A 25,702-nucleotide genomic window follows, 5' to 3' on the forward strand; every position below is an offset into this window, starting at 1 on the left:
CAAATTAGGAAAGGTACGATGGCACCCAGAATATGAAGGACTTTAAAAGTCAAACAGAGGAATTCGTATTTTATTCAAAAGGCAATCACAATATTAAATGATTTTTGAGTAGGGAAGATGACACGGTCAGATCTGATCAATACCAAAACAAATAGCTTGGGGAAGAATATGGAAAGATGACAATGTGTTAGGACCTAGAAAAGCAGAGATTCCCCCACAAATACTGCAGTGATGCTTTAAAAATAAAGAAAAAAATGATAAAGAAAAGCAAAGATGATCACATAAAAATTTTTCATCTAGTTCAGGACTGCACAAATAGACTTCCAGAAATCCATGAAATCATGATTTGTAGATTAGCTAGGGTACGTGGAAGGGGAATCAAAACAGCTTGTATCACAGCAGGTGACAAGAATGGAGCATGCTCAGTGTTAGCTAACCAAGGGTCAATTCCCATCTGCTTCAGAAGACTGGCCAAAACAGTGTGCAGGCAGCTCTCCCCTGACCCGTCAGCCAGTCAGCCAATGCATTCCAGAATTTTGGCAGAAAAAAGGAGATATATAGATTGGTAGCTTGAAGAAATGGAAAGTGAACTTGAAAAAATCAGAAGTAGAGACCAGAGCATATCTCTAGGCATAGAGGAAAAAAAGTATTAAGAGAGAATATTGATGGGCAGACACCTGGAAAATATAGGAGGAATGGGAATTGAGGGGATAAGCAGAGTTTAGCTTTAATAAAGCAATATGGTACAGAGAATAAAGAGCCAGCCTCAAACTAAGAAGAACCTGGGGTCAAGCTCCTACCATCCTTGGCACTTTCTAGCTGGTTGACCCTATGCAAGTTACTTTAGATCTCAGTGCTTCAGGCAACTCTCTAAATTTTTAATTTACAGAACAATTGTCAATCTGCTTTAGTAGAAAGCATTAAATCTTCCCTAGTTCCCTAAACCAATGAACTCACAAGAATAGTGCAAAGAAAAAAAAAGAGCCACTTTTCCCTCAGATAAGGTAAAGGAAGAGAGGATGGGTAGAGACATGGGAGAGTTACTGATGTATGGAACAGGGAAGAAGAGGAAAGGAATAAGCATTTATACGGTGCTTACTACGTGCCAGACACTGCTAAGTGCACTACAAATATCTCCTTTGATCCTCACAACAGTTTTGGAAAGTGGGTGCTATTATAGTCCCTATTTTACAGTTGGGGAAATTGAGGGAGGCAGAGATTAAGTTATTTTCCTAAAGTCATCTAGCTAATAATTGTCTGAGGCTGGATTTGAACTCATATTTTCTTGGTTCCAAGTCCACCACTCTGTCCAGTATGCCATCCAGTTGCCTCTAAGAGACAGTACACTAATAGATGGCCTCTATTTTCTAAGTAGAACAGGAAATGAGGATGTATGCTGAGAAAGAGGGTGGTAGTCGCTGGGTTTCAGAAGAGAAGAAAAAGTTTAGAGTAGCTTCTAAGGAGGTGAATAGGAAGAATAAAAGTTTTTCCATGATGAAGTGAAGGCCTGATTGAAATTGGTTAACATGAAATTGTAATGGACCAAGTTGGTATGGTTGTGTGAATTCCTCTAGCTCAGCAGCTCAGAAGCAGTTTAGTAGGTGGAGGGTAACCCAGGGCTGAGGACTGGCAAGGACTGAGTTGCAGTAGGACAAAGAGGGTGAAGGGCAATATATAATTGAATTGGTCAAGTCTTCAGCTAAGACTGAAGTGAGGGCAGAGCAAGTCAAGTTAACAGCATTTACTAAGCACCTACTATGTGCTAGTCACTTTTAAGTGTTGGGATTCTGTTCTAAGATTCTGACTGGGAAACTTGGTAAGGAGTGAAGTTCATAATGAGGATAGAGAACAGTTCTAAGAGGCACCAATTCAGTGAGAGAGACAGAAAGATGTGAGATCATGATATGAAGACATGACAGTTCAAAATAAGTATTGATATAGGGGGTAATGGTGAAAAGGAAGTCATAACCATCCCTGTGGATTGTGGGATGATAGTCTTGTTATAAAAGCTGGGAGTTTAGGAAGTTGATGAATTGAGAAAACAGAGTATTGGAGGGGTTACCACTGTGTATATTGAAGTCCCCAAGTATGAAGGCACTGAATGAGTTAGATAAAAATGTCAGCTAGAAACTGATATAATTTACAGAGAAAAAAAAGTCACCTGAAGACTGGTAGATCACAACAACAAGGATCTAGATTAGAAGTTATATATTCATAGAAGGGAATTCAAAGGAAGAGTTTCTGAGTGATAATAGCAAAGTGAAGAAGAGGCAGTGAAAAGCAAAGAACATGTCAGTTTTATCTCCTGGTTCAGCATGTCTGGGGATTTGAGAAAAGAAGCAAATAGTGATGGAAAGAATCCCCAGATAGTCAGTGTCTTCCAGAGAATTCCAGGTTTCCACAAAGATGAATAGAGTATGAAAAGAAGAATTTGAAGATGAAAGAAAGTTGGTTGGACTCCAGACGGAACAATGGAAAGAGAAGGAAATGGAGAAAAGGAACTGGAAAATGAGAAGATTAAACTGAAATGAGGTCAGAGAATGTGGAAACGATGCAAGGGAACCAGGTTTTTGCCCATTTCATGAATACAACCTATACTGATGATTTATTAGTATAATGAAGTCTAGGATGCAAATCATAATAATGACTATTATTATAATTATTATTAACACGTATTTTGCATTTCAGCAAAGTGATGCATATGTGGAAAGTACTGACCCTTTAAGATATTGCCCTTTCATATGGAGTAGTTTTCTGAGTTCAGAGTGCTTTGCTCAGAGTTCTAAGAGAAACAATTACTGTAGCAATTTCTTTGACATTTTTAAGATGGTTGATCATATTAAGTGGGAAAAGCTATAGTATAATGGAGAGATTTGAATATCAGAACTTTTCTGTAACTATAGGACAAATTTAATTTATCTAGTCAAAGACCAATAATGAAGATTTGGATATTAAATATAATCAAAGCTAGGGTTAGTCATTCACAGAGATGCCCTAGAACCTGAACCCAGAAAGATAAGAGGAGAAAGAGAAATGAAAGAGGAACCTGAACTGAATCAGCTAAATTTGAAGCTCAATGAAATGATTTTTAGAGTGTCCATCGAGGAATAATTCAGAGCAGAATAGCTTGGAAGCAGAGAATCAGGGAAGTTGTTCAGTGGATCAACTCACTGAGACAAGAGATATGCCAAAGGAGGAGTTATTCAAGCACTATCTGAATCAATTCAGCTTATCAGTAGATATATCTGTTCAAAACAGAAGTTACATTCATCAAAGAATATTTTGGACAGCTCCTGACATAAAAAGATGACACCAAAGTTTGTGGTCCCAGAATTGTGAAATTCCTCCAGCTTACAAGTTTTCCAAACTCTTGTGGCCAGTCTCTCCTACAGGCACTAATTGTGTTGTTGGGGGACTATGACCCAGGTTTATGTGTGGGTTGTAATATACTGATTATTGCTGAACTTGCTTTCATATGTGTGCTTTTGTTATTATTTCTTTTGCCTTGTTAAAGGGTTATTTTAAAGATAAAAATGTGTCATTATTTTGAAACTTCTAAGATTACCCCTTTGGTACCCTGAGAGAATTTAAATGTAACTTGGGCAGTGATCCTTCTCTGGGAATCTAGACTTGCCAATGTGAAGACAGGTTGGAGAGAAAGACTAAGTTTTAAAAATGGGAAAAGGACCCAAATATACAAAAATATTTATAGCAGCTCTTTCTGTGGTGGCCAAGAATTGGAAATTGAGGGGATGCCCATCAATTGGGTAATGGCAGAACAAATTGTGGTATACAAATGTAATGGAATACTATTATGCTATAAGAAATGATGAGCAGGCAGACTTCAAAAAAACTTGGAAAGACTCACATGAACTGATGCAGAGTGAAATGAGCAGAACCAGGAGAACATTGTACACAGTTTTCCTTGATAATTTCTTGAAAGATGATGTCTAGGCTCTTTTTTTGATCATGGCTTTCAGATAGTCCAATAATTTTTAAATTCTCTCTCCTGGATTTATTTTCCAGATCAATTGTTTTTCCAATGAGATATTTCATATTGTTTTCTAATTTTTCATTCTTTTGGATTTGTTTTACAGTGTCTTGATTTCTCATAAAGTCACTGTCTTCCAATTGCTCTATCCTAATTTTTAAGGAAGTATTTTCTTCAGTAATCTTTTGGACTTCCTTTTCTATTTGGCCAATTTTTCTTTTTAGGGCATTTTTCTCTTCTTTGGCTTTTTGGACTTCTTTTGCCATTTGGGTTAGGCTGTTTTATAAGGTGTTATTTTCTTCAGTATTTTTTTGGGTCTCCTTTAGCAAGCTGTTGACTTGTTTTTCATGATTTTCTTGCATCACTCTCATTTCTCTCCCCAGTTTTCCCTCTGCTTCCCTTCCTTGCTTCTCAAAATCCCTTTGGAGCTCTTCCAAGGCCTGGGACTGATTCATATTTTTCTTGGAGGCTTAGGCTGTAGGAGCTCTGACTTTGTCTTCTTCTAGTTGCATATTTTGATCTTCTTTGTTCCCAAAGTAAGATAATATAGTCTGACTCTTTTTGCACTGCTTGCTCATGATCCCGGCCAATTACTTGAGTTTTAATTCTTTGTTAAGGTAAGAGTCTGCTTCCAATGTGGAGAGTGTACTGTCCCAAGCTTCAGGGGTTTGTACAGCTGTTTTCAGAGATACTTGTAGGGACCTGTAAATTTTCAGTTCTTCCAAAGTGGTATGATAAGGGGTGAGGTGTTTACTCCTTTCCTGGCCTGTGACCACAAGTATTCCTTTCTGTTCTGTAACTGTGAGGAGGGGTTTCTCTCCACAGCCACTCCAAGCTCCACCACTTCAGCGCTCCTCCTCACCCCAGCACTGCCGCCCAGAACTGTGACCCAGATCCACACATGGGCAAAGCAAGAGATTCCTGCCTCAGCACTGGCAAAGAGATCCCTGCAATTGCCTTCTGATCAGCCACTGGATTCCCCCTCAGTCTGTGGGCTGGAAGCCCAGGAAGCAGCCGCCCCCGCCCAGGGCCATGCTTTTGGGGAGTGTAGCTGAAACCCCGCCTTTCTCTCTGAGCTCCGAGGGAAACAGACTTTTCCCACTGACCTTCTAAGTTGTCTTTGGCATTGGTGGATTGAGGAGTCTGGAAACCTCCACAGCTGCCCGAGATTCAGTCCTCTGAGGCCTGCTCCAGGTTTGCTGTGGCCTGCGCGCCCACACAGCACTGTGCTGCGCTCCCTGCCCGGCTCCATACACCTTTCTGATCAATCATCCAGGTTGTCTTGGGCTGGAAATTTGTTTCACTTTGCTTTTTTGTGGGTTCTGCTGCTTCAGAATTTGTTTAGAGCCATTTTTTATGAGTATTTGGAGTGGTTTGGGGGAGAGCTCAAGCAAGTCGCTGCTTTCACTCCGCCATCTTGGCTCCGCTCCTGATAGACTTGACTCTTCACAGCAATGCAAGAATCTAAGACAACTCCAAAAGATTCACGATTGCTATACACACCCAGAGAAAGAAATGTGGAGTCTGGATGCAGATGGGAGCATACTATTTGCTCTCCTTTTCTTTCATTGTTTTGTTTTATTGCTTCATTCTTGTAGCTCCTCCCATTAGTTCTAATTGTTCTTTACATTGTAACTAATGGGAAAATATGCTTAACATGAATGTATATGTAGAACCTATATCAGAATGTATGCCATCTCGGGGTGGGGGTGGGGAAGAAATGGGAGGGGAGAAAATGTAAGACTCAAAATCTTATGGAAGTGAAGTTGAAAACAAAAAATAAATTACGAATAAATAAATAAAAAGACCAAGTCTAGAGCGAGAGTGGACTGTCACAGGCTGTGTGAGAGATATTGAGATATTAGATGGCACATATACTCATTACACATAGATGGTCTCATTTAATTATCCTGGGCCTTAATTATTTAGACCAAACTACAGTCATTCACTAGATAAATGCATCCCTCCTATTCGTGTGCGTTCTTTTGACAGGGTTTGGAAATGTACTATTTAAGTGTGAAATAACATTTTCAGGAGGTTAGGTGAGAAGCTGCAGGCTGACAGAAACAGATTAAAAAAAACCAAGCTATTTAAAATGGACTCAATGCATATCTTTACTAGAATACATTATAGCCTAGTTTTAAAGGATTTACATTTTTCACTGCATGGGGTTGTTTTTACAGTATTGGGTAGATAGAAATAGACTAGAAGAGCAGGCAGGATATGCTTAGTAAGTCTCAGGAGATCAAAGACTGGATTATATCAAGGGAAGGGAATTAGAAGACAGAAGATAGAAGTTTACTAAAACTTGGCATGCAAGTAGCAAATAGCATTAGTCCAAATGAAAGGAATGCTCATCTAATCAGAATGTTTACCTAGGCCTGAGTGACCTGCCTTTATTGATGATACTATGTTGGAACTCAGTGTCTTAAACTGGTAAAACACAAATTCTGGTTAGGTGAAGAAACTGATTTCTGCCACCATCCAGGAAACTTAAGCTGTATTTTCTTGTTAGGGAATCATCACAAGTAATTGTCCATATGGCAATAACATTAGACCCAAACAACCTTAGGCCTAAACAACGTCAAGCGTATTGTTTTAGACTGATTACATTTTCTTTTCAATAGTTTCATTTTGTAGAATCTCAGGAATGTTTTGAATACATCAAGTCTTCTCTCAAACCCTGCCAAATTATCCTGCCTGTACCTTTATAACAATGGAGAGAAAAGGTAGCAAGCAGTCACACATCTATTTTGGAAGCAACTGATGTGTGCCTAAACCTTCAGGCTACTAAAATGCTGTACATTCTTCCCTTTAATACAAAGCTGGAAATACAGCCTTTGCTGACTATAAACAACAAGAGATCTATAGTCCAGACACATTCAGTTTAATTGTGCCCCTGAAGTAGTTCAAACATAATTCCTGTGGGAGTTAGGAAGTCTTATACTGAAAGCCTCATGGATAGCAATATAGCAATATAATCTTACAGTACAAAGCATAACTATGCATCTTCTGTTTGGCTATTTTAGAACAGCCCCTGTATAAGAGAGTTTGTATTATGTAGGGCTTTTTTTTCAACATGCCAGCCAATTTTAACACATTTTAAGGTTCTAATGAATGGGGTTTTTTTAAAGGTCAGGATTATTGACAATGTTAATTCTGATGATGGCATTAGAAGATAGAATGAGTAGAATTATCTGTATTACAAGAAAATTATGACTTCTAATTTTATAATTGCTTTTTGCTAATTTATCTTCTCTCTGCAGGTAATCTCTTTTCACAATTTTGCATTTTGCCCATCTACCCATTCATCTAAAAGCATGGTGAAATACATATGTTTTGCTTTTTCCTATGGTTATCTAGTCCTAGATCAACTTCTAGTAGGTCTAAGGAAAACAGAAGAATGCAATTCAATCTACATGTCAGCTTATAGAACCTTACAGCACATCCCTGGTGGCCAAAAGTGTAACTGTATAAAGAATAATTTTTAAAACCTCACTATAAGACAGCATATGATGTAAATTGTTTCTTTCCCCACAATGAATACTCCTTATCTCAGTACCCTTATTTTTTACCCAGGTATTCAGTTTCTATTACTGTCATTATAACCCCCATACTGAAACTCAGCAGTAGAATATAAACTTTCAGAAGAAAGGGACTGATTTTTTTCTTTTTCTATTTATATCCCCAGAGGAATAGCACAGTGTCTTTCACATAATAGCCAGGCTTGATTGAATTCAGCAAATATTTATTAAATGACTACTATGGACAAATTACTTAGCCTTTTAGTGCCTCCAGATAACTCTTTATGACTATAAATTATAATCAACCATCAATCAACAAGCACTGTGCTACAGAGAAATTGACAGTCTGCATTGATGGTGGGACTTTCCTAATGGGGAATCTCTAAGACTGATGGAATCATAGTTCTGAATCCTCTTTTCCCACAGATATACAGACACACATAAACATATACATGCACACACACACACACACACACACACACGGTACTATGTCAAGTATTACATAATAACACAATCCCAGGCCACCCAAGGAGTTAATATTCTAATAGTGAACTATATTATCTAAAAAAACATTGCAATTCCATATGTTTATCATATACGACTAGTCCATCTTGGAGCCTTATTTACCTAATGGAAAAATACACCAGCATATATACCCTCCTCCCTGCATTTACAGCAAGGAGCTGGGGTATAACTAGAAGAAACTGTCATGACTCAGGACTTACCTTCACTTATTCTCTGTAGTCCCAACTTTAAGAAGACCAGAATTTGTGCCATACCACAGTGAGCTATCAGATGGATCTTTAGCAAATGTATTTGGTTGGTGCTAAACCTACTAGTGGCTACTAGTGAACATAGCTGATAGCTCTGGCACAGCTGGAGGCAACTGTGGACAACAAATTCTCCCATAAGCTTGACAGATACCACCAACAAATTTTCCCCAAACCCACCTCAAGCTGTAAATTACATTGTCAGCTCCTCCCATTAATCAGTGGCATGTATTGCAGTAACTCACTTTTAAAAACCTACTTACACGGAGACTTTGGAGAAAAAAATAGATATTCTTCTGTAAAAGTTGAAGGACTGTGTGCTATATTTGTCTTTCCTAACATGTATAAGTGCATTTTAACTGGGCTCTTTTGGGATAATTTTTCCTGATACTGTTGTCTAACGGATTAGTGACTATAATAATGGGTTGTAACAGCATTTTCGGTTCAGGGGGGAATCTATTCAATATTCATTAAAAAGGGCAGAGTTGTCCAAAAATTATTTATTATTGTTAAGAATTTAGCAATTATTCAAATATATTCTAAAACATCTGTATTACAAATACATGTAAAAAGTAACATTAGATAAATATTTGTTGAATAATTATATAAAAAATGAACATAAAACTCTAGAAAACAACGCTTGTCTATCCCCAATTAAAAAAAAAAAAGATGTAATAGAACATGCAGCCTTTAAAGTTGACTTGTTCATTGTAGCCATTCTCATGTCAAAAGAGGCTTCTGAGTTGTGAATATACAAACTAACAATCTATAATATAGTTAAAGGAATTGAAAAAAGAATAATTAGATTGCACAAGTAAAATGTGCAGGTAAAATGAATGATTTTTTATTGTTGACTACAATAATCAACAAAATTAATAGGCACTTTATGTGACATAAATATACATATAATGTTTCATGGTATTCAGTCTTTAATATCCATTATCTCATTACATTTTCATAGCAATCTTGTTTTCCCAGAATTTTTATCCATATTTTGAAGATAAGGTAACTGAGGAAGGAAGGAAGCTGAGTAACAAATTATTTAAATGAGTTGAAAAAGAGGATTTCAAAGAGTGGTATTAAGAACAAATTCCACTTACAAGACATTTTGCTTAATTCTGGTTCTCTGTACACATTCACGGATCCTCATTCCAGAGAAGCAATTAGTAGGGGGATGGAGGGAAGGGGAATGTGCCTCGCACTATGATAAAAACTTTACAAATATTATCTCATTTGATCCTCACAACTACCCTGAGAGGTAGGTGTTACCCCCAAATTATAGAGGCAGAAGTTAAAGGACTTGCCCAGGGTCACACAGCCACTAAGAATATAAGGCTGGGTTTGAACTCAGATTTTCCTGTCTTCAGTCCTAGCACTCTATCTACTGCTCTACCAGTTGCTTCTTGTTATTTATCACAGTGATCATTGATGTTTATATAAGCCTTTCCTGTTTGGTAGGACTTTTTTGAGTTTGTACTTTGCTGCCACAGATTTAAAGAGCCTGAGATTGTCACCATGCCACAACGAGGCATCAAACAGAACTTTAGCATACGGATTTGATTGTTGCAGGCAGTCATGAAGCACCAGAGGAATCTTTGCAGGTACCTCAACAACCTGACACTTGCCCATTATTGAATCACTAACCTGTACCCAAGATCTTATTATAATCCCAGTTTTTGAACCTGTTTCTGAGTCAAATATTCTTCCTTTTTTAACTCTTCAGATATGCTATTCATCTGTTCACTCTTGATCTTAACTATTTAGATTATGATTCTGATTTTTATCTGTACAGGAATATTCTTGCTGCAATTCTCAGAAATTGGTAAGGGTTCAGTCAGGACCCTCTGTTTCAGCCTCTAAAGAACCTTCACCTTGAGGAAAAGTATGCATTGTTCTTATGAGAGGTAATGTTGTAAATAGGAAGAACATTGGACTTGAAATCAGAGGAACTCAGTTCTATTCATGTCTCTATCGTTATATATTATTCTAATGATCACCAAAAACTAGAATCTTTAACTAGAAATTGCTGAAAATATACTTTTCTGCATATAATTCAGAAAATATTAATTCTGATAACATCACTTTTTCTAACATTGTAACCATGAAATAACCCATAAAATGCAGTACACAAAATAAAATTGGTAACATGCAAAACATTTTTCTCACTAATAATTCCCTAGAATTCTGTAATCTTTGTATTAATATCTTAATAAAAATAACATTGATTTTAGACAATATTCCCTTTTCATAATATGTGAAATCTACAGTACCATAAATGCTTTTCTCTTTTTTGTAGATAAGACAAATCATTGATTTGTTAACACCAAACTTATGGCCCACACAGACTGCAAACATTCCAGCATGATGTTGATCTAATGCCTTTACTGTTTTGCTAAGCCACACTTTTGCATACTTGAGCTATGAAACCAAAAAACTTGTGCTATGCTTTGGGGGCATAATTGCAACATAAAACTTGAGTTTTAAAGGCAAGAATGAAAATATACAATGGATGCATGGTGAGCTCTTTATAATGATAGGGTGAACAAGACTTGGAGAAGCACCCAGTAGCATACTAGCTGCCCCACAAACTTGCTTGCATTGTGCCTCTCATTTTTTTTTCTATACTGTGCATAGCTACAAATGTGTGCAGTTGCCAATGTGAAAATGAAAATGAAGTTATCAATAAAATCACACACGTGTTTGAAGTCACGGAAGTGACTGTATGTAAATATACATATATGTATATTCATACATTTATCTGTACATGTATGTATATGAGAGGAGTATGATAGGCATATATATGGCATTTATTATGTGCCAGGCACTATGTTAAATGCTTTTAAAAATATTATCTCATTTGATCCTCACAAAGTCCCATTAGGTAGGTGCTATTATGATCCTCATTTTATAATTGAGGACACTGAGGCAAACAGAGGTTAAGTGACTTGCCCAAGGTCACACAGCTAATAAGTGTCTGAGGTCAGATTTGAATTCAGGTACTCATGTCTCCAGGCCCAGTACTTAATCCACTACACCACCAGCTGCCAAACTGACTCTATATGTGACTATAAATACATACATACATACATACATGTATACATATATATGTGTGTGTATATGTATATATATAATACACACATATACATATGTATTTATAATATATCTATTTCTGTATGCATTTTTGCTTATGAATATTTGCATATATCTGTGGTCTCACCAATTTGGAAATTCTCTCTAATAAATCAAATTGAAACACATTCCTGTGTGCCCCATTCAATGTGACTTCTGTGGGTTTTCCTGTAAGTATTCCAAATGGGCATCCCAAGTTCTAGAGACTGTCCTTGCTTTCTCCAGTCATCATAAGAATATGAGAGGAATACACAGGTTGTCCACTTATCATCTCCTCTCCCCTGATACCCTTCTCTTCTTATTTTCCTGTCCTATGTTTTCTTGGCAATATAGTTTTACTCCTTCAGAGTTCCTCATGGGTTATAGGTTGTAGCTTGTTAATACTCACTATGCATCTTTCCATTGGTTTTAGTGTGACATGTATTTTTAATTCTCAGGGACTTGTACTCTCTGCTTTGCTTCCATATATATGAAACATGACATTTCCCCTCTGGACTTTGGGCTATGAAAAATGATTGATTTCTTTGAAAACAAGGTGACCTCCATGGATGAAACATGCTAGGTTAAACTAATAATGGTGACAGAGGAAGAAATACCTCAAAATTTCACTTCTGAGAAGACTGAAATCTAAGTTGAGAAAGAGAAAGAGAAGCTATATACAGACCACCCAACCAGCGCAACAAAAACATGAAAAATGCTTGTCAGAGCAAGTGTGACAGGGGAGAGAGCCATCTGACCCCAAGATATCTCTTTCTCATAGAAAATCGTCTTCTCTTTTTTTTTCTTTTGGGATTTAAGAGCTCAAAGCTATGATTTTAAGGCTATATTTTGGCTGTGGAACTTGGGGAGTATAACTGACACTTTCATTTCATGTACCCCTCAGAATCATTTTTTAGTTTTATTTCTACATTATTTAATTAACTTTCCTTCTCAGCAGTAGGAAGCACTTGACACATAGCAAAATAATCTACCTCTCTGCCTCTCCTGGTCTTATAATTGCCTTATAATTGCATTTCAGGCTCCTTTTAGTAGCAGACAATTGTAGCAGCATAGCATTCCAGTAAAAGGAGCTGTTTCTCAGAAGTCCAGTTTAAAAAGCATTTCTCTAAATTGAAGTTTCATTCTTTTTATGAAGTGAGAATGCTCTAAAAATTCCATTCAGGCCTGATTCTTCTGTGTGCATCATGTATTTCACTGTGCTGCTACCAGTAATAAAATGTAATTACTTGTCCACTGGACATGCTATAAATGTTTCAAGCACATAATACAGTTACCAAAAAGTCTCCAAGCAAACTGTGCTTTCTAGTCGTTGTTGTTTTTTAAAGTAGTCTTATGAAACTCTAATTTTTAGATACCTACATAACTTAGGAACATCAAATTATGAACTTTAGGTCTTAAAGGGACTTTGGAGATCCAACATTTCATGGCATTACCCTGCCTTTTCCAAATGGCATTTCTGTACCTTTTCTCATATGTGGCACTTCATCTCTCACCTCGGACTTTGCACTGGTTCTTCCCCATGCCAGGAATATGTCTTCCTCACTTCTGCCTCATAGAATCCATCAATTCCTAGAAGCTTAATCACCATCTGGAGCCTTCCTTTGTTGATTCATCATCTATGTCATGTGTTTTATTTGTCTGATTTTCCCCAGAGACATCCCTTTCCCTTACACAAACTTCTTTCCAATTCAATAATGCTATCCTCATTAGCCTAGGTCATTGCATTGATCAGAGTCCTCAAGTCCTTCAAAGTTTTGCCTTTATAATGTTCAATCCTTGGCACTTGTTCTTTAACTTAGATGAAGCTCAGTTTCCTCTTCTATAAAATGGGGCTAATAATAGTTCCTCCCTCAGAGTTGTTGTGAGGATGAAATAAGGTAAGACATGTACTTTGCACCTTTTAGGCATTACAATAAATGTGACCCATCACTTAAGGAACAAAATTGAAGAAAATTACCAGGCTATTCTGAAGGAAGAATATGTTGAAAGTAGGAAAAAAAATTCAGATCTATAGGTGGGTCTGTGTCAAATTAAACTATACAACACTACGTAGTGTGTAGTTGAGTGATTGACGTCCTTTGCATACCATTTGCACCTTTCAGTTCATGCTTAATTAAAGTCATTTAAGCATTGTTCATGGTAGATTTGTGGCATACTGGAAAGATTTCTCTGGGGGAAGAGTACTGTGTCTTTGGTTAAGAGAAGCACAAGATGTGCTCGTTGGAAGAGAATCTTTCCCCTTTGGTAGTCGTGGCACAAAATTATTCAAGAAGCAAAATGGCAGAAGTTTCTGCATTTAGGCCACTGTGGTCCCATTTGATTACAAGCTTAAAGAAAACCTAACCTATATCCTGGTTTGGTTAAAATTAATGAATTATATAAACAATAAAAACTTCTCTGTAATAACCGAATTGTGTTATGACTTCTAAAAGCCAGTGAGAGATGGATGGGCCATAATCTTCCAGAGGAGAAGAGAAGAACATTTTAATAACTAAAAGTGCAAGAATACAGCTCTTTTACACACTAGGTATCAATGGGAATTGAGCCCAAGATATTACCATGAGTCAAATCCTTACAAACTTGACTAACTTAGGAACTTGGTTGTTTCTTTCTGGCAAATTCAGTTGCTACAGAATTTACTTTCAATCCTTTGAGCTTGAAATATGCACATACATACACAAATATGTATGTATATATATATATATATATATATATATATATATATATATATATATATATATATATATATAGAGAGAGAGAGAGAGAGAGAGAGAGAGAGAGAGAGAGAGAGAGGGAGGGAGGGAGGGAGGGAGGGAGAGAGAAGAAGAAGGAGAAGAAAGGAAAAAAGGAAAGAAAAAAGGAAGGAAGGAAGAAAGGAAGGAAGGAAGGAAGGAAGGAAGGAAGGAAGGAAGGAGAAAGAAAGAAAGAAAGAAGAAGGAAGGGGGCAGGGTAAAGTGCTACTTTTAGTAGTACAGATCAGAGAATTCATTACATATGATTGAGGTTTGAGATATTCAGTGCTTCTGACTATTTGCAGATGTAAAGCAAATACTATACACAATCAAACCTATAGCATATTTTTTACACTACTACTAACTATAAGTTCTGAAAGAGATCTTATCTATTTTATGACAGGCCACTGCTAATGTCTTTGTCCTTTTTTCAAACTTGAATCCTTCAGTTATACTGAGTAGTTTAAATAATAGCACTAAACTCTGATAGCTTCCTCATACTTCTATATTATTTTATAATTTACAAAATGATTCAGTATTATCTCATTTTATCCTTTCAACAACCATGTGAGCATGTTTGTTATTGTTCAGTTGTTTTAGTCATGTCCAACTCTTTATGACCTCACTTAGGGTTTTCTGGGCAAAGAAACCAGAATGATTTATCATTTCCTTCTCTAGCTTATTTTATAGATAAGAAACTGAGGCAAACAGGGTTAAATGACTTGTCCAGGGTCATATAGCTAGTACGTGTCTGAGACTACATTTAAACTCACAAAGATGAGTCTTTCTGGGTCTAGTCCTGGTACTCTGTCTACTATACCACCTAGCCACCCTTAGCATAGGTAGTAAAAGTGTTATTGTATTCATTTTCTTTTTTTTTTTTGCATGAGGCAATTGGGGTTAAGTGACTTGCCCAGAGTCACACAGCTAGTAAGTGTTATGTGTCTGAGGCTGGATTTGAACTCAGGTCTTCATGAGTCAAGGGCCGGTGCTGTATCCACTGTGTTACCTAGCTTCCATATATTGTCTTCATTTTCCAAATAAGCATACTGAGGCTCAGAAAGGTTATGTAATTTCTCCATGGTCACAGAGCTAGTAAATTCCAGAAGCACAAATGACTCACTCTCATTGATACAGCACTTTATAGTTGATAATATATTTTAATACATTATCTCATTTCTCCCTCATAACAACCTTTTGAGGATAGGTAGTGTCAACATCATGATCTTCCTTTTTGAACTGAGGAAACTGAAGCTTGGAGAGACGTTCCCATGCTCTGACAGCTAAAAAGAAGCAAAACCAGTTGAGAAATACAAATCCTGTTATCGAAAGTCTAGGGCTGTTTCTACTGTACCATATGGCTAGCTGGTGTGTTTTAAGGTGAGCAACAATTCCAAATATGCCTTTGAATGTCTCAGATCCACTAGAAGTGTTATCTGTTATTTGAGTGTGACCCACTGGCCCTAACAGCAATACTTTGGGACAATGGCCATGGTGAAAGTAATACATAGTATACAGAAATGAGTTAAATAACATGTGGCTTATAAATGTTTAGAAAGTGAAGTATGTAAAACTGCTTCATTACTTAATCCCTTCACTATAGGCTTTCACTTACTTTCATCAGCTCTATTTTACAAACAAATAAAAAGAGACATAAGAAATCTTCCCCAGTTTATAGTGGAAGATCTTTTAGTTTATATTGTTGTTATGTTGATGATGATGATGGTGGTGGTGGTGGTGGTGGTGATAATTAGCTTTGAAATAGCACTTTAATTTTTGCGAAGGGCTTTGCAAATATAACCTCATTTGATCTTTACTACAACCCTGTGAGGTAGGTGCTATTATTATCCCCACTTTATAGATGAGGAAACTGAGGCAGATAAGTATCAAGTGACTTGTCCAGGGTCATGTGTCTCAGGGAGAATTTGAATTCAGTTTTTCCTGACTCCAAGTCTAGTACTCTATCCATTCTATCATGATTTTCCTGAATTTGTCTTATCTGTTATTTATCACAATTCAATAATATGAGGTTGTGTTCATCTACCATAATTTGTTCAGACATTCCCCATGCAATAAGAAGCTGTTTTTTTCCCTCTTGAAATTACTTTGCATATACTTGTACTTGTACATATATTTACACTTCCTTACTTTATGCATATTGTATTTCCCAGTAGAATATAAACTTCTTGAGAGCAGGGATTGCTTCATCTCTTGCCTTTCTCTCCCCAATGTCTAGCATAGTATCTTGTACAAGCATTTAAATGTGTGGTTGTATAGGCTTAAATAAATGTGTGGGCATAAATAAATAAGAAGTGGAAATAAAGAGGTTAAAGTAAATGGCAAATGAATGTGCAGACATTAATAAATGTTGAAGAATTGACAAGAGATTGTTTCTAGTTGGTTTTTTTTTTATTTCTATCAGAAACGTTTTGCTAAGCATATTTTGATATGTATAGATCTTATTTTCTACCTTTGACGTTGCCCAGTTCTGGGCTCAATTAATCAAAAGACAGCATAGTTTTGTGATTTTGCTAGCATCATTCCCAGCTGTGTCTGAAAACCTTATTTAGAACTACAGCATATCAACAGATTATAACCCTTCTTAGTTCTGCTAGGTCCCATTACCCATCCCATATTCTTCTTTGCACCCTTGTTTCACCTTTCATTACCTATTTTCATTGTCCACCTTTTCCAGTATGTAATTCCATCAAATTGCCCTGCCTTTGAGATGGTGTCGGATTGTCTTCAAAAAGTGGACTAGGCCAATTTCCATGATTTCAGGCCACTAAGTAGTTTTTAGGACCATTGCAGGACATTGCTGCTATTTAGCTCAACTTCCACTCTTCCACTACACCCATCAAAAAGGTACACTAAGTACAGGTTACCCAGAAAGCACGAGTCAAATATCCCATTACCTTCTAGAATAGTGAAAATTTCACCCCCTTTCTCTGAGATTCACCTTCATCTGTTTAGGCAAGGGTTTGGTATTTGTAACTCTTGAGGATTCAGCAGAAATAACACCTGCCAAAGGAAACTAGGTGATGCAGTAGAGAGAGTGCTGAGCCTAGAGTCAGAAGGGTTAGGTTCTAATCAAGCCTCAAATACTTACTACATAACCCTGGCAAGTGACTTATTGTGTGATTCCCTCAGATTCCTCATCTGTAAAATGGGGTAATGACAGTTCCTACCTCCCAGGGCTGTTGTGAGGATAAAATGAGATAACATTTGTAAAGCACTTTGTAAACTTTAAAGCACTATAACAGTGGTAGCTATTGTTCTTCTTCATCATCATCATCATCATCATCTCTAATTTATGTGCTTAATAGAATTCTATGCACATTGCCAGTGCTCAACCAATGTTGATTGATTAATTTGCACCATAACGGACCGTCTTCAGCAACCTCAAAACATGAACTGACCCTACTGCCAAAATAAACTATCCATTCATTGCTTTCCCAGTGTAAAACTAAAGGCAGTGTTTTACTGCAAAACTAAGCTAAAGCTTCTTGAAATAAGAAATGCTTGCAAGAATCATAATTTTCTAGTTTTATATTCCCTTTGACTTGTTTTGGTATGTATACAACAGAATGCAAACAGTTCCTTAAAGGTAACTATTTCACTTCTGATATAATTTGATCTAAAATATATAAAATTATAAATGCATTGTTTGTCATTGGGAAATAATGTAATGTGTGTTGTTTGCAAGTTTGGGGGATAAAATTCCAAAAAGAACAAGTATTTGGACATACTGAAAGAATTCAATTTTAGTGCATTTTAAGGGTACTTTTGCTGATTAATGTATTGTTGTTGTTTCTTTTTCATAAACTTATAAGACCACTAAACAAAATCAATTGTTAGCTGCCAGTAAAAAAAATCAATTCAAAAACAGCTTAATCTGTTGGATTTATAACAATAACAATTTTCAGGTTTCTCTGGGTAATCATAATAACAGCTACAAAGGGAGAGAATTTCAAATCCATAATTCTAAACTCCAAAATGTCCAACTCTTCATATTTGCATTGTGTTTCTCTTAGTGTTGGTATTTTACAATGAAATTGTAATGTTGACTTATGAAAAGTATTCCAGTGTATACCATGTCACTACTCATCAGAATTAACCACTCAACAGGTATTTGTTGAACAGTTAACTACTACACCTACCTATTATACATAGAATTAGGGAAGGTATGAAAGAAGAGATTATCCCTGTCCTCAATGATCTTATAATCTAAGTGGGGAAACAAGACAACCACGTGGAACTCAAAAGATATATGTAGAGGGATAGTGGGAATTTGAATCAAATTAGTGGACACGATGAGGTTACGAATGCTTTGAACACCAAAAACCTCAAATGGCAAAGCAGTTTGGTCTTGCTATCATTCACAATAGGGAGTTATTGCAACTTTTTGACAGGGAAATGAGGAAAGCAGTATTGTAGAAGAGTTAGCTTGGCAGTGGTTGGAAAGGGGAGAATATGGAATCAGGAGAGCCATTAAGCAGGGTCTTTCTGGAAATAATCCAGGAATTAGGTGAAAGATAGACTGGACCCTATATGATATTGGTAATGGGAATGGAGGGGGGAAGAGGGAGTTGAAATAAATTTTTCAAAGGATGAATGAAATAAACAAGATGATAGATGGTCAAGGGCAAAAATCCGAAGAAAACTCCAAAAACAAAATTGGGAGAAACGAAGAAATAGGAAATGTTCAGGTGAGAGAAGAGATGGCAGTAATCGTCACTAATAAAGCTATGCATGTTTGAGGCTCCAAAACACAACTATGTGATATAGAAATATACTTTCATTTATTCAGGATAGAGGCTCATTTTTTGATAACACAGATTCTCAATATTGGAATTTTTGCATTGTGTCCAATCTGTATTTATTATTTAACAGATGAGACAGTTGCACAGTGAGGGTATGGTCTGTTGGTAGGGATATACTATCGAGAGATCTACCTAGCATACTGGTTATACCACTTTCTACAATTTATAGGAATTCATAAATAGGAACTGTATAAGACTGAGAGGGATGGATGGATTGCAGTCTGTATCACTGAATGGATTGCCTACAAAAATGAGATCAGAGATCTGTTAAAGCATCTAATATTTAATACTCATATACTTTCGTAAAGTCTGTTGACATTTTTCAATGTTTGTGTGGAACCAAATTCACCAACCATATTACCCACATTCATGATCACCTTTCTTGATAACACATGTTTATCTTGTCCTATACTTTCCAGCTTTTAAATCATTCCACAAGTCATTTCCTAGACTGATCTCCCAATTCATCTTCTCGCAACTGTGTTACTAATAATAAGCATGGCCAAGTGATTTGGCAATAACACCTGTTTATAGAGAAGCAAAAAAATGTAAAGAAGATAGCTTTGGAAATTAAGGCCACATGGCTACTGGATGAGAAACAGATATCAGATTGCGTCAAATTAGTGACCATCTTCTTAGAATCTCTGCATGCAGCAAACAGAATTACTGGTAATGCTACTCCCTTGCTCTACCCAACCCCCACACACAGTGTCTACTTATCACCTATACAATAATTTTACAGTCTTATTTAGTACTACTTCTTTTAATGTAATGTATTTTTGCCAAACTAACTATTACATATCCCCTGATTTCATTTTGCTTTCTCCCACCTCTACACATTCACACCAGTCATCCCCCATACTGAGCATTATTTCATCACACTTCCATCTGTTGAAATCATTCTCTTTTTTCAACTTATTGCCTATTTCAATCTCTGAGACTAAATCCTATCCCCAGTCCCCCATGATAAGCAAGAAGTCCCAACTCTCTGAAGGCAAAGTCTACATTTTTTTGTTCATTTTGGTACATCCAGGAATATAGCTGTTAGTTAAACTGAAATGAATGGGGAGGAGGGAAAGAAGTACAGGTAGAATTGAGAGAATAGCCCTATATGTTACCATTTTAAGTTGTAGACAAATTCCTTGATTTATATGCTCATAGATGACAATGGCTGAAATGGACCTTAAAAAATCATCTAGTTCAACTTCCTCATTTTACAGATGAGGAAACTAAGACACACAGAGAAGTTGCTGGCTCAAAGTCACTCAGCAAATTGTGTGTTTCTTCTAAAAATAAAATCTAGCTATTTTGGGGGGGGGGACCTTTTGTTATGGCAATGCACTATGGGAAAAATATCAATATCAAAATATTATAAGGCCAACTTAGACATAATGATATAATTTGGAATAGAAACTGGGGTAAAAATCTCAGGAATAGAATGAGAGCTCCAAATGCAAGGCTATATATTTTCCTCTACTCTTCAAAGCTTCTCAAACCTCTTCAAAATAGGAATTATGTGCCAGAGACAAAGCAATTACATCTGTCTTTATGGTCTAGGACACCAAGAACCCCCCCCCCAAAATCAAAAAAACTTGATAAACTAATATTAGAGAAGGCAAATCCCTAACCCCAACAGGCTCACTCAACACCATTTCCCCCCACCACCCACCATGCTCCTAGCAGCAAGGGTATACAACAATCCCCACAAGCTCGCAGCAGAATTCTATTCTACAGCTAAATTCTCCCCTTTCCCAAAGAGCAGAAATTTTCTTAGGCTGTGACAGCAGTAAGTAAGTAGTGAAACATAAATGAGTAATGGTATTGTCCTGTGTTGCAAAAGATTTTAGCCAGAGAATTGAGGAACAGAGGGAATTGGAGCAGGAAACATTTCTGGTTCTGTGTAATACTCCACTAAGCCTGAAAGAATCTACTTTCCAGAGGAAACTAATTTTGTCCCCAAGAAAAGTCACTTGAGGAAAAGATCTAAGATGATGAACCATGAATTGCCCAGCATGGAAGGAAGCTGAGACAACTTGTAGATCTAGCCTCCAGGGAAACCACCATCAAAAGAGAGGGAGTCAATTTGAGCTACAGAGGAAAAAATAAAGAAAAAAGAATGAAGATCTCAGGAGGAAGAAAACTCAGTTAAAGATCTTGAGTTTGCTGATAAATTAACAGGAAAGAAATTAATAACAAAAGGGAAAATAACTTCCACATGAGGGAAAAGAGTTCAGGAATCTATGAATAAGTATTACAAGACAAAAGAAAATGAATGAATACTTGATCAGGCAGAAGACAATGTGGATTCCAAACAAATTAAAGACCTACAGCAGGATGTTCCTGAAACTGTTCATTCAGAATGGAAAGTTTTCTATGGGAGCACATTTTTATGGGTTATAGGAAAGGTTTTTTTTCCTCCTTCTAGAGAGAGACTTAGCCTAAGGATAATTTGTTCTATATCAAGATAGGATGCCCCAATAGAACTAATTTTTTTTGACAATAAGATCGACATAAAGAACACAAAGATATATAATAATAAGTTTTACGGTATGACATCTTTTTGAGGTATGATAGAGCTCTTAATTTAAATTTAAGGTGGTCATTTATATAGAAATCCCAAGGACCCAAAATACAGCCAAAAGTCAGAAAGGATTTTCTTTTAATTGTCCCAACCTCCACTAGTAAAATCTCAGTCAGGTTATTCATGGGAGTGCTTCTCCCTAAGAGTCTATTACAGTTCTCCCTGCCATATCATAGGGGTTAGAGGTGTTACTCCTGCAATCTGGAAAAAAATTTTTGGTCCTCTCTTTGTACCAGAGAAGAAGTCTGATTTTTTTTTTCTTTTTCTTTTGTGGAGTGTTTACAGTACCTTATAGTAAAATTTGAATTAAGCATTTGCTCATAGGCTCTGTGTCATCTGCTGGCCTTTGCATGTCATCTGCACCTTCCGAAAAACTCCCCCCAAATTCCCATTTCTTATGCTAATTCATGATATATTGAAACTGTGATAGGGAAAATTGCCGTGTGGAAGAGATAACTGTACTAAATTTTGGACACCACAAGGCTGGTTATCTAGTTTCCTAGCCTACAACAGGTTAGAAGCAGCAAATGGAAATAATGAGTATGTTAGAAGTAGTTGCTAAAGATGATCACACTCGTAGTAAATGACAGTTAACAAGCCATCACTGAGGGAAGAGAGAGTAAATCTATTTTAAAATATACACACATTCACACACATACACATGCACATACAAGAATAAAAACGTTTAGCAGTATATGTAGCCTTGCATACAGTCTTACGCAGCTGAAGGTCATGTTATGTTATATATTTTATACTTATTAGATATTATATTAATACTTTTTTGTTGTTGTTGTTGTTATTTTAGGCAATGGGGTTAAGTGACTTGCCCAGGGGCACACAGCTAGTAAGTGTTATGTGTCTGAGGCCGGATTTGAAAGCAGGTCCTCCTGAATCCAGGGCCAGTGCTCTATCCACTGCGTCAGCTTGCTGCCCCTATATTAATACTTATTAAATGCAGTATATAATAACTGGCAGAACTGAAGTCTCATTCCCTTATTTGCTTCCATGTGTGATTAAAGCAGACAGAGCATTAGACTTGGAGTCAGGAGACCCAGTTAGATTGATGGAAGTAGATGAAGAATGCCTTTTGATCTGCAATTGGATGGACAGCTCAGAGCTTCTCCATCAGTAAACATCTCTTGGATAGATTTTCTGAATGGACAATAAACTAAGCCCAGAATTGGACAGGAGGAGTTCAGTAGGCTTTATTGCCTTTGGGATACTGCACAATTATTTTAATAACTATAAGATTCAACTTGAAACAAAGGACTATCTTTTTAATATCAATATTCTACTGATACCATGTTAGACAACTCAATAAATACTTCTTAAATACTGACAATATGTGAGTTATTGTGCTGGTTTTGGGGGATACAAATAAAAGAAATGAAATATTTCCTGCCCTGGAAGAGTTTGTATTCTGTTGAATTGCTGGGAGTCATTGAATAGCACAGAATCTAAATAATTAAAGTAGGAGGTTTTCCAAATGATAATGAAGTGGTTTTTAGCAGGCTGAAACATAATTGGAATTGAGCAAGATCGGTATAAAAAGTGTCATCAACGAGCTATTGTTGACCACATAGAAGGCTGTCTAGTCATGCAATAAGAATGAGGTAAAAACTAATCTAATCATTGTGTGCATCACAGGAATCCATATAATATCAAGAGACATAGATGATGATCTCAGTATGTTGGACAAATATGGGCAGGAGTTGTCCAGGATGAAAATGTACTGGACATGTTATGATCAGTAGCACTGAGAGAAGTGCCCGCACCAATGATGCCAAAGAGGTAATATTAAAGTACTATCAGTTTCACTAAACAACTATAGGCATGACATCTTTTTGCTTTATAGGTATTATATGATTGTTGTATTAGTTTTAATAGGGTTTGACGTGTATTTGATGGCAGAGTTGGAGCAGTATGAACTGCTGAGTTCTGTCAGATACACTGCCTATTCTGTTTCTTCTGCTGCGGGGTCAGGACTCTGAAATGAAATCCAGTTTAGCCTTCACAACTGCCTGTCAGTTTTTGATTGTCCTTTCTTGGTTTCTTGACCCAAAGCTTGTTGTTGGCTGCCCTTCCTTGGTGCTGGACTTTCATCATCAGATTTAATTCATTTGTCATACTGGAAAGTGAAAGGTACTCCCAGAGACACAAAACATTTTATCAAATAAGTCCACCAGCACAGAGAGTGAGAGTGTTAAGGCAAACAGCCCATCCCTTCCAGATCAGGCCTCACCATGATTTACGGGTTTCCGTAAATCAAGTATTCTTTGTGCTAATATTTGGTATCCATGGAAGTCATTTTGTCCTTGGATAATGTGAACATTAATACCTCTCTACTTTTAGAAGTGATTGAAGAAGTAAACTTGTGTTTTCAATAGTCTTTTAAATTCTTAAAATTAGAGACTTTTTTGTATTCCTGGTATTTAGAACAGTACCTTGTATAGAGTAGGCACTGAATAACTGTTGAATGAACTAAGCAGACTTTGTTTAAGTTCTTTTTAGCTTCTTTCCACCGATTCATTCTTATCATTGCTATGAGTCTGCTGGCATGCTGAGTTACATTTCATTCTGAAAACTATACATAGAGAATAAATGACAGTGAAATCTCTCCCCTCAAGGAGGGAATGCTTTATTTAAAATTCTTCCCATAGATTCCTATACCTCCATGAAAGAACAATAAAACACTGTGGAAATTCTTAAGACAAACCTTTCAGACTTGCCTACTCATGACAGGGCAATAAATATATTAGCTGCCAGCCTTAGGCAAAATTGCAAAGTATGCAATGTTTGTCTTAGGCATTCCCTCTATTTTCCCTTTATTGACAAGCTGGAGAGGGTAAAAAGGAGGTTAACCAAGATAGGGAGGGGCCCTGAGACTACACCATATTAAAATTTGTGGAATGATCTGGGGATGCTTGGCCTAGAGAAGAAAGAATTTATGAGGTACATGATAGCTCTTAACAAGACTACCACAAATCAGCTAAGGAAAAATACTCTTTTTATTTAAGGATCCTTATTTACAGTGACCAAGAAAGTACATAGTGGGCTGAAGCCATTAAGTAAACAGATATTTTTGAGAGAGAGAGAGAGAGAGAGAGAGAGAGAGAGAGAAAAGTATACTGGTTACTCCTTTGTCCATGGGCATAGCATTATTCCATTTGCCTTGGTTCCAATAGAAGGTAGTCCTAGTTAACCTTGCTGCTTCATTCTCCTGAAAACAAGACATATAAGGCATAGAGAACAGAGCCAAGAAGCTTCTGCTTCTCTACCCAGCCAGAAAGAGAAATGAATTGACTAAAGTAACTTCCCACCCTCAGAATTAAGTATAACACTGTCTGTTCTATTTTCTAAGCTGTGTCATGTCAGAAAATTAGTGAAGGTAATACCCTACCCACTTTTCCATGGAACAAGGAAATTTTCAACCAAACAGAATCTCTAGTATTTAAAAACAAAACACCAAAAATGTGGGTCCTCAATGTAATTGACTTGACTCATTGGGCTGAATATAATCTGCCAGGAGCCAGAGTTGAAGGGTAAAATTATAAATGCTCCCCTATTCCCAAATTAAATATCTAGAAAGTTTCTCAAAATAAAAGAATCACAGAACTTTAGCTTTAGAAGAAGCCTCATTAATTATCTAATCTATATCACCTCTGAAATTCCCTCTATAAAAAATTAACCAGCAGTCACCCAGCCTTTTCCTGAAGACTTCCAATCAAGCAGCATCTTATAGTCTCCTGATGCAGCTCATACCACTTTCGGATAACTTTTCTTGTTAAAAAGCTTCTCTTAGAAGGGGACAAGAGAGCAGGGGGATGATAGAGAGGGAAGATTGGGAAAGAGGGTAATCAGAAGTAAATACTTCTGAGGAGGGACAGGGTCAAAAGAAAGAATAGAATAAATGGGAGGGCAGGACAGGATCAAGGGAATTAGAGTTAGTTTTTCACAACATGTTTACTATGGAAGTGTTTTGCATAACTGCACATGTACAACCTATATTGAGTTGCTTGCCTTTTCAATGAGGGTGGGTGGGGAGGGAGGAAGAGAGAAAATTTGAAACCTAAAGTTTTAAAAACATATGTTTAAAAAAAAATGTTTTCACATGCTACTGGGCAATAAGAAATACAGGAAATGGGGTACAGA

Source organism: Phascolarctos cinereus, unplaced genomic scaffold (genome assembly GCF_003287225.1).
Source record: "Phascolarctos cinereus isolate Bilbo 61053 unplaced genomic scaffold, phaCin_HiC Scaffold_1;HRSCAF=81, whole genome shotgun sequence".
NCBI lineage: Eukaryota > Metazoa > Chordata > Mammalia > Diprotodontia > Phascolarctidae > Phascolarctos > Phascolarctos cinereus.